The sequence below is a fragment of the Pleurodeles waltl genome, chromosome 3_1 (genome assembly GCF_031143425.1).
Source record: "Pleurodeles waltl isolate 20211129_DDA chromosome 3_1, aPleWal1.hap1.20221129, whole genome shotgun sequence".
In the NCBI taxonomy this organism is placed as follows: domain Eukaryota; kingdom Metazoa; phylum Chordata; class Amphibia; order Caudata; family Salamandridae; genus Pleurodeles; species Pleurodeles waltl.
The window spans coordinates 550091844-550106583 of NC_090440.1; the positions used below are offsets into that span (position 1 = coordinate 550091844).

Here is a 14740-nt window from a genome sequence, read left to right on the forward strand (position 1 = left end):
TTACTACATTAAGCTAGTGCATTTTCAATATTTCATGCTTATCAATCATTAATTAGTACAAATTTGTGAACAGTTGTGGCCATTTTCCGAGGTCACACTTTCAAACGAGCGTTATTTTCTATGTTAATTCATTTTCTACATAAACTCTTTATTAAAAATACATACATTCATTAATAAATTTCAAATTAGAACACCTGCTCTAACAACAACAGTACTGATAATCCACAATAATGTAAGGGAAAATATGAAAGCATTTAGCTGTGCGATGAAGCAGCAAAGAAAGAGGATGGACTTTAGTGTTTAAGATCTATATACTACATGATGGGCACTAATTGGGGGTCATAGCCAGGCTGCGAAGCTCTTGGGAAATGTAGTGTTGTTTCTTTATTGGCTGATGTGTGTTTGACAGTAAAGAAAGAGAAAGAAAAATCCGAAGCCTCCGGTCCTGACATAGAAACCTCGCCTCTTGCCCTGCCATATGAACCCAAGCCTCCGGTCCTGACTTAGAATTTAAAAATTGCTGTAGCCACTCGTCGTTATTCTGAGGAGTCGGATGTTTTAGGTAGGTTTTTATGGAAGATTGTGCTTCTTTTTTTGTCTGGCTCGAGAGCTGCATGCTGCGCATGCTTGAGCTGTTACTTAGGTCGTCCGGAGACCAGATGCAAGCAGCGCGGAGATCACGGTTAGTGAGTGGAGATCGCGCTGGTGACCTGTTTGCTATCAGCTTCCGGGGGACTGTTGGAGACGAAGAGCCTCGGCACACCTGACCCGTTATAGTAAGCCGGCGTGGATGTTTACTCCACTGAGAAAGAGATTTACGTACTCCTAATACACTCGGAGCTTGCTTGAAACACTTCTGTTGCATAGTGAATCGGAACTGCTTATTGTGCAGAAACTCATTTGCCATAACAATTTAAAGAGCGCAATAAAGTAAAATTGAATCACACCTTTTATTCGATAATATGGTAACCAGACACAATGTGAAGCTCTTTGAGGCTAATAGCGTGGTGTCAGGCTGTACCATTCATTAAAGGTTGGGGTGGGGTACATGTAAATTTTAGAGTGGCACGTTCAGGGGCATGACCAGCAGTACGCTGCAGTTAAAAACGTTGCATTGAGTTGATTTAAAAAAACGTCTCACCTGTGGTTTACTACAAAGAAGAGAAGGACATCCACAGAACCATAGAGCTCACATTACAGAGACGCCAAACACGAAATCAAGGCGTTATGGGAACTCTGTGCTGTCACTGTTCAAACAGTCTGTCCGTGATAGTTTAAACTTGTGACTCTTTCTGACATTTAGCAAACAGCAACCCACTTATGTCTGCATTAAAATTAATCCTCTCGTACTCCTATCAATTATCATTTCTGCTGCTATCTACTCCAACCCCTCTGCTGCTTTTACTCCTGTCACTAAACAGTTCATTCTTACTGCTACCTAACCTCTCCCATAACATCGCATTGCCTTACTGCACCCTATTCTTCTAATTCCCGATTATTTTTCTCTCTCGCACAGAATTAATCATCCTCTCTCCATGTCCTAGTTAACCAATGTAAACTGAACAAATCCATCCACCAACACCTTGGCTAGTGCATCTAGTTGATAATCCTAAAAACATGAGACTAACAATCCATTAATTTAAAACACACGTGGAAGCATTAAACTAAAACAATCAGCTAACCGCTAATTTCTCGGATGTTAGAGAAGCGTGCCGCTCACTGAAAACATCGGTCCAACGCCATATGAGGGCTAGTAAGCGCTATATAGATGCAAGCAAGATACAATTCATAGTTTAAAGACAGCTTTCTAGTTTGAGTAGCAGCTGGGTAGAGCCAGGAACGTTGGTCAGAGGGTACCTGAAAATGACAAAAAAAATTTGAAGAGAGTTGCAGGGTAGTGGTATTTCATAGGGCGTTAGTAGGGGAATTCCTGTTTACATTTCGGAAGGAATTACGAAGTGACTTAAGGTATTAGTAAAGCACATATAATATATAGTGCTGCATAGTTTCCATGCTATGGACAATACTTGCGGTGCATTACTACTGTGTGCCCTGCTGTAGGGTAATGATACTGTACAGAGTACTATAGAACATCAGAGCTGTATTCAGATAAGCAGTATTGAAAAGAGACACAGTTCAGTCAGTTATGAAAACAGTGCTTCATATTCAATTTCAAGAAATCAGCCGTACCTGTTGTAACTACTATGCTACTGCATGATAATAGCACGGATTTCTGCTTTTTGTATGCGTTTGCATGTAGAATTGCAGTATATGACTTCTGCTGTGTGTAGTGTTGGTTAAAAGTAATGATTTTGGTGCTATATGTTGTTAATGATGCACGTGGTGCCGACCTGAATTCACGCTGCACGCAGTGCTTCCAGTTATCAGTACAGCCTGCAGTACTCTAGGTGTCAGTCCTGCTCAATGCCCTTCTGGGTATGAACAATGAATACAACATGCTGCTGACAGCCCTGCTCTAGAGCCAGTGCTCCTTGACTCACCTAATCAATACTGGTTATTTTTGATGCATAGTGACTAACCATTTGTGATGGAGTCGTTCCAAAACTTCCGTAAACTATTTTTGAATTTCTTTGAGAGCTTGATTGGCCTTCACTAGCAGGGAAGTTATAGGATGTTCCTTAATTGTTGATTCTTGTTTAGACCCACCTGGGACTTGATATGGATCTCGCAGTTAAAACATGGCAAAACAGAACTTCACCAAGTTTGCAACACCTTGACCTTTTTTCCAATTTTTCCAATTTGTGTATGTATTTGAAATGGTAAAATTGTATTTTGCAATATCACACAAACGTAGCACCCTTGTCATATAAAATTAACTGCAATTATTTGCTTGACTTATAGTTGTAACCTCAATATTGACGCAGCCCTCTCCAAGACAAACTGAAGGCATATTTTTGTAGTATAAAACCACGTGAAATTACTGAGCACTTCAGGGGAAGGGATGTTAAAATTAGAGAAGCTCACAAGTCCTGTAACTTGCCACGCAATCACACTCCCGATCCTGAAATACTTACAACTGCAAATTTTAGAACTTTGGAGATTACTTAACCGTTACATCCTCTGATTATTTTGTGTCTATTAGAATTGCAAAAACAGTAGTTCAAAACCTATAATTTGCACAATAGATATAATTCCCCTGAGTTCTTTTATACTACTAACATAGATTTATGTGATACATGTGAATTATGCTATGTGGATTTCACCCAGTGGGAAGCCTAATCTAATTCGACTTTTTTGTTGTAGAGTTAGAAAGACGCATGAAAAGTATTAATATGAATGTATGTGTATTTTGTGGCACATAATAATATGCTGGTGTTTCATTTGACTAATGACATCTGAGATCTTTGAAAATAATCTACATACTATCTTGTAAACAGCTAGGTCCTTAACATGTTCCTGAATCTGAAGTCTGTTCTGTTAGCAAAGATTAAGAGGGAAGAGCTGCTTTAATTTCGAAAGCTCCTCTTCAAGTCAAGTTTTTTTTTTAAATGTACAAATAAGTAGAAAGCAGCTGTCGGAAACAAGATTTCAGATAGGCATACAGTTGTTTAGCCTATTGCTAACAAAATCTGGTCCAATCAAGGGGCACCTCTTGCTGACAGTGCACAAGATTTGGATTTGGTATGATGATAGGAAAGCATCCAGTGAAGCTGCATGAGTATTCTTTTTAAAATAATATCTATTTACTCGATAATAATGCTAACAAGATCATGATTCAGAAAAAAATCTCGTTGTCATTATCTCCGGTAAGAATAAATAGTTACATTAACTAGATCAGGAGAACATACAAAAGGATTTTCACAACATTCATTCGTTCCCCAAGATATAGTTAATTCATTTTGGTTAAATCATCTAATGATTCACCTTCTCCCATATGTTTCCAAATACCTTCAGCTTTTTGCTTGGCTCCCACCCTTTATGCATATGCTTCGACTAGTGTCTTCACTTGGTGCATCAGAGTAATCCAGGTCTCGTATGCAGGGGGATTCGGGTACTTCCGTTTCCACAAATGAGCCAGTAAAAAAAAACTTTCTCACAGATCCAATTGGCAGTTTGCTGGAGAAATCCCAATTAAAGCCCTGCCTAATTCTGGTTTTATCTCGACCTGAATTTTGTTACTCAGAAAACTATAGATTTTCCCACCCAAAAAAAGCTGAACAGTTTAGAGCAAAGGAAACTCGTATGGGCTCAATCCCCACAAGACTGGTTGCATCTCGGACATCTTCGTTGTGGAGTATAATATAAACCCATTTTGATGGTTAAATCTGGTCCATCCTGCTATGTCTAGCTTTTCTTCAATGTGCATAGAAATAGTCAAGCGCTGTGCGTGCAATGGTATCGTGTGTATGCAAATAGAGGTGCTGGTACCAGATTCCCAGCCCTTTAAGATTCTTAACAAGGTGGGCCTAACTGATGTGGTCAGAGGTTCCACTAGCCAGTGCCTCATATCTAAGAAGATGTTGTGTAATTTGTAGGTATGAGAACTTAAGCTCTGTAGGGATACCAATGTGTCCTGAACTAATCTGTTGCCATGTTTTGATCTGCCCTGCCAGAAGGACATTTTCCAGCTTGTGGTACCCCAAGTTGGCCCAATTCCCAATAATATTTGGAGCTAGATTCAATTAAACTATTCCTTGGTCTTTCAGGGAAATTCGGGGGTTAGTTAGAAAAAAATTATAGCTCTCTTGTATTTGTGCAAATGTTTTAGCCAGAATATTGGGGAATTTATATCTTGATTTCTTAGGTAACTTGGGTATTTTGAGGAATACAGGTGTTTGGAGTCCTTTCTCTAGAATCATGAGCTGTAAATAGAAGCAATTTGATCCGTCTTTTTGTATGGCCGTCCTGTTTAACCAATCCACGTAGGTGTATTGATAGTATTTACACATGTGTGGAAGTGCACACCCACCATCCTCTACTGACAGTGGAAGAGTAGTCACCTTTGTACGAGGTTTCCTGTTTTGCCAAACAAATTTCTTTATCATTTGATCTATTTCTTCAACTCAACGAAAGCATGTTCCTCTGCAATCATCAGGTTAGAAAACATGAATGTGAATACAGGTAGTTGATGGGGGCAAGCGCTGACAATTAGCCAAAATTGTCCCCGCTTTCCTCAGGATGAAGAGTAATTCAATCTAAACAGTTCTAAGAAGCTGTGTGTCACGAATATGCCAAGGTACCATATTTGCTGAGTATCAGAATATGTGGCTTGCATTTCCTGAGTCAAATGTCCGATGAGCAGTGAAATAATGTTTAATTTTTGGACTGATTGATTTTATACCCCCCTGTATCAGAAAAGGCTTGAATTTTTGCCAAAGCTCTACGAATATTGTTGCGGGTTCCTTCTAAATTAAAAAAATAATTTTGACTGCAAACAGTTTGTTTTGGAGCACCACCAATCAGTGAGTGATACCCACGTCCTGTCTGATTGCCAAAGACAAAGGTTTGATAAACAAGGAGAACAGGAGTGGTGACATAGGACACCCCTGGCGTGTCCCCCTCCTTATGGGAATACATCTGTGGTTTGCGAGTTGATCATGATAGTCGCTTCAGCCCCACAATAGTTTGTCTAGCAGCCCTATTAGTTTGGAGGGAAATCCAAAACGTGACAAGTTTAGAAACAAAGTTGCCCACTGAACGCAATCAAATGCTTTTTCTGCTTCTAACATCATTATTGCCGCCTTTACTTTGTTGATAGAAAAATAGTCTATTGCCTGTATCAGAAAATCTGTATTGCTGCTAATAGACCATCCAGGCAAAAACCCATTGTGATCACTATGCACTACCGTTGCAGTAGCTGGGGCTAGTTGAAAAGCCAGGATTTAGGTAAATAGTTTACAGTCTGAATTTAGCAGGCTGATTGGCCTATGTAATCCAGGAGACTCAGGGGGCTTATCTTTTGTGAGGAAGCTGACTATTGTGGCCTTGGTAAACTTTGCCAGAATTTCATTCCCATTCAGAAAATAGTTAAAGACTTATAATAGGTGATCTACTATTTGAGTAGCAAAAGTTTTATAGAATTTAGCTAGTAAGCCATTGCAGCCGCATGCCTTAGCATTAGGGAGGCTTTTAATAGTGTCAAGTATTTCAGCTCATGTAATAGGGATGATGAGATTTTTCTGCTGATCCTCAGTTATAGATGGAATTCGATAGAATTAAAAAAAAAAAAAAGTAGTGGCTAGATTGCATGCGGGGGGAATCCCTCTGAGAATATTAGTCTGAGTTGTGTGCCCCAAAAAAAAAAGCGACCAGTTTGCTCATTATCAGTTGTAACTGCCTTCTTGTTAAAGTCCCATACCACACGGATAGCACCCTGATTTGCTGTTTTTTTAGTTTTTTAACTGACCAGGCCAGAAGACGCCCTTTGTATTCGCTTTCTTCATAGACTCTCTAAAAGCATGTTTTTTGGCTAATGATCTCAAGCGATACAAAATATTCTTTGAGTGCTTGATAGGCTGAAAACTCCTCAATCCTACAGTCGGTTTGTGAATGCCAATCACCTGCCCATCTGGCCAAATTTAATTCTTGCTGAAGTGTTTCAGTCTGCTGACGTTGCTCTCTGTTTTGCCATGCAACAGGTGATACACGGCCCGTATCCAAGCCTTACACGCCCCTCCAGATTGTGTAGTTGGAGACAGAGCCATGGTTTGTTTGAAAAAACTATTAACGGGTGCCACATGTTTGAAACCCACCCCGCTTGGGTCAGTAAGGATCTATCAAGGGCCCAACGCATCTCCCCTTTCACGTTATTGTATATCTTGAGATCGGGAAAATGGGTTAGATAAAATGCCTGACTCTGTTCTCCCCCAAGTGTAAGAGATAAAAATCTTTTATCCATGATGCAAAATGATAGCGCTTTGAAAAACATGTGTATTCCCTTGATGTGCGATAATCAGTTCTCCAGGGATCTAGAAGTGCAAAATCCCCCTTAACCTGAGCCAATTCCCTGGCAGACCTTGGTTTATTATGTGTTTTATTGTGTCGTGAACAATCTAGAATAGTATCTTTGAAGAAGATTGAAATCCCCACCTATAATGATGAGTCCAGAGAAAGGGATTAAAAGATCGGATATTTCCTGAAAAAATATGGGCTCGTCTTGGATAGGCCCATAAGGACTGACCAAATGACTAGTTAGGTTTTTAGTTCTGAGACCAAAATCCACCGAGCTTTGTTATGACAAATCACCCATTGTACTTCCCCAGTAAACTTCCTTATGAATAAAATAGCAACCCCTCCATCCCCGCCAGCGGCACTAGAGGAAGCAAAAAAGTGCTGCGTGAAATATTTGGGTAACGCAAGTTGTTTGGTTGATACCTTGAGATGTGTCTCCTGCAGGAAAGTGGTTTGTGCTCTGGTTGATCTAAGCCAGGCCAAGATTGACCATGTTTATTTAACTTGTTGATATCATTAACATTACATGTGACGATTTTAAATTACTGCTCCCTCATGCTACACTGTTAGTAAGTAATGGCCCTCTCTGACTGGAGAGATCTCCGCGGCTTTTTGTCTATCAGTCGTGTCCCTATTATCAGTTTTTAGGTCGAGCGTGAGCGTTTGACTTCGTGTATACTTTAGTATACTTCTTATGGCTTAAAGTGATTTCATTTGTTGGTTGCAGTGTCCTTTAAAAAGCTTGCTTGCTAGTGGTCAGTTCTGTCTTTCTCTCCCTCTTTTTTTTATTTTGTTTCAGAGCAGTGACCAACTACTGTATTATTCCACTCTGGTTTCTTTATCGGTTGTTGTGACAGACTATTTTTGTCATTTCTTTGGTGCTCCCATTTCACTATGAGTGTTTTAGGCTGGTAGCTGCCTGTGTTTTATAGCAGCATTCTGTTCCTTCCACCTTTTCCCGTGTTGCTGACATTTGTTTTGGCTTTATTCCAATGCTGTCCTCGTTTACCTCTGGCTACTAAAATGAGTTGCTTTTACAAAAGAAACACCTGGTTGTTTAGCGCACTGCTCACGAAAGCCACAATGTGCCCTTTCTGGTAGAATGTAGCTAAACCTCGAAGCAATGATGTGAAACTTGCTTATTCTTGCATTGCATCTGGAGTCTCTCCTCCAGGGCCCCTCCCTGCCAGCACTCAGGACATCGCACACAAGGCATTGCTTATCTCCTTTATTGGGGCCATAAATCTTCTCAGGCTGCTCTGCTATTGTTAACTTCATTAGAGCGTTGTTGAAATGCAAGGGCTTGCAAGACTTTTCATTCTAACATTTGGTCTCTCGATCAAAAATATTTGTGTTTCTTTAAGTTGGGGCTCCCCTCTCCTATAGTGGAGTTTGTGAAACATTCTCTTGCACTACCCATAGCTCTGTAAAATACCAGCTGACAATTGCCTTGCTTATGTAAGGCTTTTTAAGTTGCAGCTGTTTGTCTTCGTTTGTTTTTGTGCTTCTGGGACAATGTTATCGCTGTCTGTATTCTGTCGGGAATTTAATATCTGAGCCCCTCTCCTCAAAAATAGTTTTCAAATAAAACTGCTGATGTTGCATGTGGCATTCTAGCCACATTCTACAATTGGAACAGGTGGCTTTTCCAGTTGTAGCTTTCCTGGCACTGTACGCCGTTGGCATTTTCTGCTCTACTGTGTAAAGAACTCGGTGCTTTAGGGTCGCTTGGTTAAATTGGTAATGATGGGCGGATGCCACATTCGCAAATTTAGGTTTGTAGTCGGCTCGCTTATGTCAATTATTTTACTTTTCATTTTCAGTTTATATGACAAGAAAAGTCCAGTTAGGCATTTACAGTGCCAGTACCTCTAACTCAAGGAAACGCAAGACCCATTGCATTGCAAATGCTTAATTATCATGCATTACACCCCTCGTGCCCGGCCACCCTGACCCCCATCTTGTTTGAACCCTCCCTATATTACCGAAGGCAGGAATTCTCCCCGCTTAGGGTCTCTCGGAGGGCCCATCCCCTGTGCCCCATACACAACCACCTGCTTTCAGTCAGCCTCCTTCCTTTCTTCACCACCCGCCTTCTCTCCCTGCATTATGGAGCATTGGTGATGTGCCTGTGGCTAGATCTCAGAGAGCACATGGATGAAGGGCGTCCCACTGCTTACAATATAGCTCTTTAAGACATGGTCACTGATTTCTGTTGAATTTGACTCAATAAGGCTTGCGCCTTTTCTACAGTCTGCAGGATATGTGCCTGCCCATTGTATATCACTTTCAATTTCGACTGTTGTACAACTCCTACAGGAGCCCCACAGGCTTATCAGTTGTCAATCAACTTTTTCGTCTACTTCCGTTGTCTTGCTGCTGTCATAGACATGTCAGAAAATACTCTAATAGAAAAGTCAGCAGTTGCCTGATATACTTTATCTTTGATGGCTCTAGATAGTATCTGATTCTTAACTCTTTAGTCACTAAACTTCACTAGGATGGTTTGCAGGTGTAAGAAGCTAGGATTCTGATTTAAGGGAACTTTATATGCTCTCATTATGGCAAAATCTGCGTCTTTGGAGATGGTTTCAAGACGGATATACTTGTTAAGAAGATTTGCCGCTGAAGCCCTGACCATGGTCTCATTCTCACGCTTCTCCGGGACCCCGACGAAGTGTAGGTTAGTCCTGTGTGATCTATTCTCTAAATCATCGAGTTTGAGCTGTAGGTCGATGAGTTTCATCTGTAATTTAGAAACATCAGGATAAGTCTTAGATTTAAAATCTTCTAGGTCTGAGACCCCTTGGTCGACATGCGCTACTCTTTTATTCAGGACCTGCAGATTAGTGTTAAGTAAACTGACCTGTTCATTAGTGGTCTTGCTGGCTACTTCCTGGGACAACTGCATTTCCTGTATTTCGCCCAGTATTTGTTATAGTAGAACCTCTACAGACGATGTGTCCTAAGGTATAGAAACTGAGTCAGATTCTGACTGCGATAAACTGTGTTCTGAAATCGTATGTGGAGGGGGTGGAAGAGGGGAGTTCTCTCTGTGCAAAGACATCTCTCTGCTGTTTTTCTGAGCTGGGGAGATGATGCCACCATTTCCCTGTATGTAATCCTAACTTTTACCCTCTGTTGAGAGATTAGCTAGAGCCTGATGCACCCGTATATTCTTCAAGCTGGAGCCACACTTAATATCGGATAGGTGGGGACGATCTTTGATATCACCTCCCTGCCTGACAAATTGCAATCTGTGGAAGGACTGTCTGATACGGGCCTCTGGTCAAGGTTTTCGCATTTCACATGGCCTTCAAGAAATATCCCACCTGAGGATTGCTCTTCTTCAGTGATGAGGGCATGTTTGTTGCCCGAGTCCCCTGTCAGTGTTGATATATCTCTGGGATGAGTATTATCCGTAGCACGGCATGTATCCTCCCAAGAGTCTAGGGCAGTGCCTGAGGTCATTAGAGTCTGGTTTATCTATGTGCTTGTGCCGAATGTTTATCTTAGGGCTTTTGCTGTTGTTTTTCCTGGGTTTGGAGGACCTGGAGGGTTTTACTGGTACCACGAGCTAACAACACGAGCTAACAATGGGATATCTCATGAGAGCCTCTTCATCCCTTCGCCCTCACTGCTGTCCGCTGGTGGGTCATAGATCAAATGTCACTCAAATGTGTCTATGTTGTTTTACATCCGGTTCTCTGACCACGCTCCCACCCCAGAATGAGCCCCCCCTCGCACCTCTTTTCAGAAATTAGCTATTTGCTTTCATATGATCCGAAGAGGCCATTGCTATAGTCAATAGCCACTAGAGCCCCCACACATAAGTCACAGTTCACTGTTCTTGGAGCCGTGCTCCTTATGCCTTACTGCTTGGCCAGCTTGTATGTACTTGATTCGCTCATTATCTGCACACCTATGCTCCGCCAGTATTTCTCGGCACTCCTCAGCCACCGCTTAATGTGCGCTTGCAGACTCACTCAGGTCGAAATTGTGATATGCAGCCCAGGCTTGATTATGTTTATTCCCTTGCTCTGCTGGTACTTTCTCCACTGGTAATTGTTTTGTCACTTTTGCTCACGCTATGCTGACTGGATCACTCTGATCAGGCTTGCAAAGTACTGCTCGACTTGTCTCGATCATGCTCGAGCCCTTACCCAGAGATGGGGCTGCTGCATTCAGCACGCCTCTCCTCCTGCCATCTTGGAACGCCCTCCGGAAGCTCTGGATCAGGCCTAGCCAGGGGCATGACAGGAGCCTGCGTGACCACATATGTTATCCTGCGTGAGCATTAGAGTTTTGTGTTTGCAGCAGTTTGTGTTTGTCACTAGCCTCATAGAAGGATTTTCTAAGGACTGGCTCAGCATAGTCTTTTGAAGTCCAAGGTAAAGGTCGTTGCAGTAATCTATCCTATGTGAGAATATTGCTTATCATACCACCTTTGCTTTTCTTTCAACAAAAACATACTACGTTGTAGGATTCAGAGTTTCTATAGCTCCAGTTTGAGGGGGTAAAACAGCCTTTCATCTACCAGAATGCTCGAAGTCCTTATGACTAGGGTCGGTGGAGGGCATATGGCAGGTATTTCTTGCTGCACATCTGGGGGTTCAGTGATCTTTGTAATGGCATATAACAACCTCTGCCTTAATGTCATTAAGTTTCAGAAAATTCAAAGGAATCCAATTGCCATTTGATACAGACAGGAGTTAAGGATGACTTCTGTTGTAAGATTGTAAGGCCAATGAGTTAAAAAAAAAAAAAAAGTAGATCATCGGCATAAGTTAAAAAATGCAAATCATAGTTAGAAAGTAGTTTAGACAATTGAGTGACATTGATATATAAAGCCATTGTGAACACTTGGTGAGGTACCACAGGATTCGGGGATCAAGAAAAGTGTATGGCATGCCACTTGCTGGGGGCTGTGACCTGTGAAAGGGAGATGCAGTCCAGAACTCTTCCACTTCATCTTACTGTAGCCAGGTGGTTTAGCATTATGGGACACCTTGCTCATTTGCTGCTTGGTGACACCCATTTTTAAAGGTTAGCAGATCTGATTTTTGGGATCTGCCGAGAAAAATGCTTGCTTTAGTTGGTCATATCTTCCGGAAAGGTCTGCAGTTTTTGTTGACCCCAGCTGTTTGCCAAAGTACAGTAGCTTGCAAGTTTGATGGACATTATTAATCTCTGCAGGATTGTCACGTTTTTGAAGTGTAGATGGTTTACTTACTTATGTTGTCCCAGAACCTGACTTTAACTAAATTATGTTATTTAGAAGAGTGACCACAGAGCCAGTAGTTCCGGGAATCTCCCATAAGATAAGATAAGCTAAACCCCAGACGCAGGAATACCTACAGAATTGTTAACAGGGCTGAATTAGTTTCAGAACAAGTTCTGTGTGCCTGGTGGTGGGTGGAAGGGTTCTCTGCCAATCAGGGGCTCGAGCTTGATATAGTGAGTGGTAAAACTGATTTTATAGTGCCAAAGTATGGCATCTGATGCAAGGGTGATAAGAGCTTCTCACCTGAAAATATAAAATATAAGGTTTGTTCCAGTTTGTTTGTAGGGTGTGCTACCTTCTGGATGAGCCCTAACACTGTCATAACCTCTAATAATGCTTTGCCTTCCAGGTTAATATGTGATTCCACCATAGTGTTAAAATCGCATAGACCATAAGGCATGAAGAAATACGCTAGCTTTATCAAGAATGTCTCCAATTTACCGTGGAATATGGGACACAATGGTAATTGTGATTGAGTCAGTTGAGGAGCGCTAGTTATTAACTGTCATAACTTTAGCCTCTGGTGTTAGCAGGGTTTGGACCTTAATGGAACCCCATACTGCCCCTACTTCCCCCTGAGGCAGGGATCGTCTGTCACCCCTAGCTTGCCAGTGCCATTGTAAAGCCACTATCATCCTTAAGCCAGGGCTGTTTTATTGCTAGAAAGTGTATGTAAGTATAGTTTAAAAATACATTTGAATCTTGTTTGGATTGTGATTCTTTATGTGGAGCCGCTCAGAAGACGATCAAGCATCTTGTTTTTCTTATTCACTGATGATTCCCAGCTATACCTGAAAATGCCCTCACCTCAAGATGGATCGGATCTTGTGAAAACCCTAGACAATCTAAAGACATATGAGGATTTCCCTTCTCAAGGTGATGCCCCCAAAAAATATGAATTCCTATTACTCTATTGTCCCCTCAACTCCACCAAACACACATACGTGCATACACTCTGTACCATCCCAATACAAACCTGGCTGAGTAAAATGAATATACTGGACTGCAAACTGTCCATGGAAAAAGTGAAAATCCTTGGCTTTACCCCGGATGAAAAAAATGAGTTTGCTTACATTCATAAATGCTTTCGCTAAAGGGCATATTTCCAAACCAGACTACCCCTGGGCATCAAGTCCCTTCTCTCAATTGAAATTTTAAACCGTTGTTCAATCTCCAATATTGCCAAGACTCTATTATGCCAACACCTTGCTGTCCGATGTTTTCAAAATACACCCTGCACGTTTCAACAGCTGTCCTCAGTAATATACTCTGACTAGTATGTGACCATCTAGGGTGGATCCTGCACACTTCGAAGTTATGATTCTTACTGTCTGGGAACCCATTCATTCAAGACAAGAACTATTAAACAAGATGTCTTCCTTCTAATCTTGTAATGCGTCATAGAGCAACATTTACTTTTTTTTGCTCCCCTTTGTTCCGTCACATTTTTCCCAGCAAAGCAATCTTGTGTTATGTTTTCATTTTCTTTCTTTGTGTTTGCACTGTATACTGTTACACATTTTTTGTTCATCATTTCCTGCTCTTTATAAATCGCTCTGCTACTCTAGTGGGACTGATACAAAAGATATTAAAAGTTCAACTAAAGTAAATAAAGCTCCTTAAAGTCATGTCTTCAGTTCTATGAAATTGTAGGAGGGTAGGCATAGTTCTGTCATTAGTTGCTGTTCCAGATACCCTGCGCCTAGATGAAGAAGACCTACTTCTGTTCTTTAACTTCTTGTGTTTCTTTAATTCTGTATCTTGTTGCGTGAGTCCTTCTGTGGTGCTGTCCACCCGACTTGGAAAGTTTTTTGGTGAGGAAAGCTGATCCTGAAATTGGTCTTAAATATTATGATGAGCTAAAGGAGGCAGCCAATGTAATTTCTTCTATGTGTAGGTGACATGGTTATACTACTTCAAGCCCTTAACAAGATGAGCCAGAGCATGTAGTACGCCTTTTTAGGTTAAGCACGGAGGCGCTCTGGCTTGTTGTAAGCACTGTGGTCTTTTAACCACGTCCACCGCACGCCCATCACTATCACTCTCATGTGCTTGCCTTTCAAAAATCCTTTGTTATCATTGGTAAATGCTTTACATTTGTCTCTCCTTGGGGCAGGTTTGTTACCGCCTTAGCTATCGACCCTGTTACATAGATAATTGCACGTTTGCTGATATGTTTGACTGCAAGAGAACTTATTTTTCCTTTTGTGTCTCTCCTTCGCGCTCATGCTCATGGCGGCCGTGGTGCTTTGAATCAGTTTGCCTATGTCAACTGTTTTACTTTTAATTTTCAATTTATGTGGCAAGAAAAGTCCAGTTAGGAATTTAAAACGCTAATAGCTCTAACTCGAGCAAACGCAAGACCCATTGTATTGCAAAGGGGAAGACTGTCTCTGAGAGCAGGGATGTGGAATTCCTATCGCCCGACGCCCGGGACATCTTGTTTGGGGTCAAGGGCTACAAGTTTTTATGTTTACTTTGTCCTTGGGACAAGTAGGCCCAACCCTCTGCAGCACAAACCTTTTGGCTGCCTGTTTACAGAGA

General features: G+C 41.5%; 1 protein-coding gene across 2 annotated transcripts in view; it reads left to right on the forward strand.

The window, feature by feature from the left end:
• The first annotated feature begins 634 nt into the window (after nucleotides 1-634).
• The window catches only part of INTS14 (integrator complex subunit 14), a 106643-nt gene continuing 92537 nt past the window's right edge, over nucleotides 635-14740 (forward strand). The window contains exon 1 of one of the 2 annotated variants that reach the window (XM_069222910.1): nucleotides 635-776. The gene's annotated coding sequence lies outside the window, so the exon portion shown is untranslated. The remainder of the gene's footprint in view (nucleotides 777-14740) is intronic. The other variant, XM_069222908.1, reaches the window with a different exon arrangement.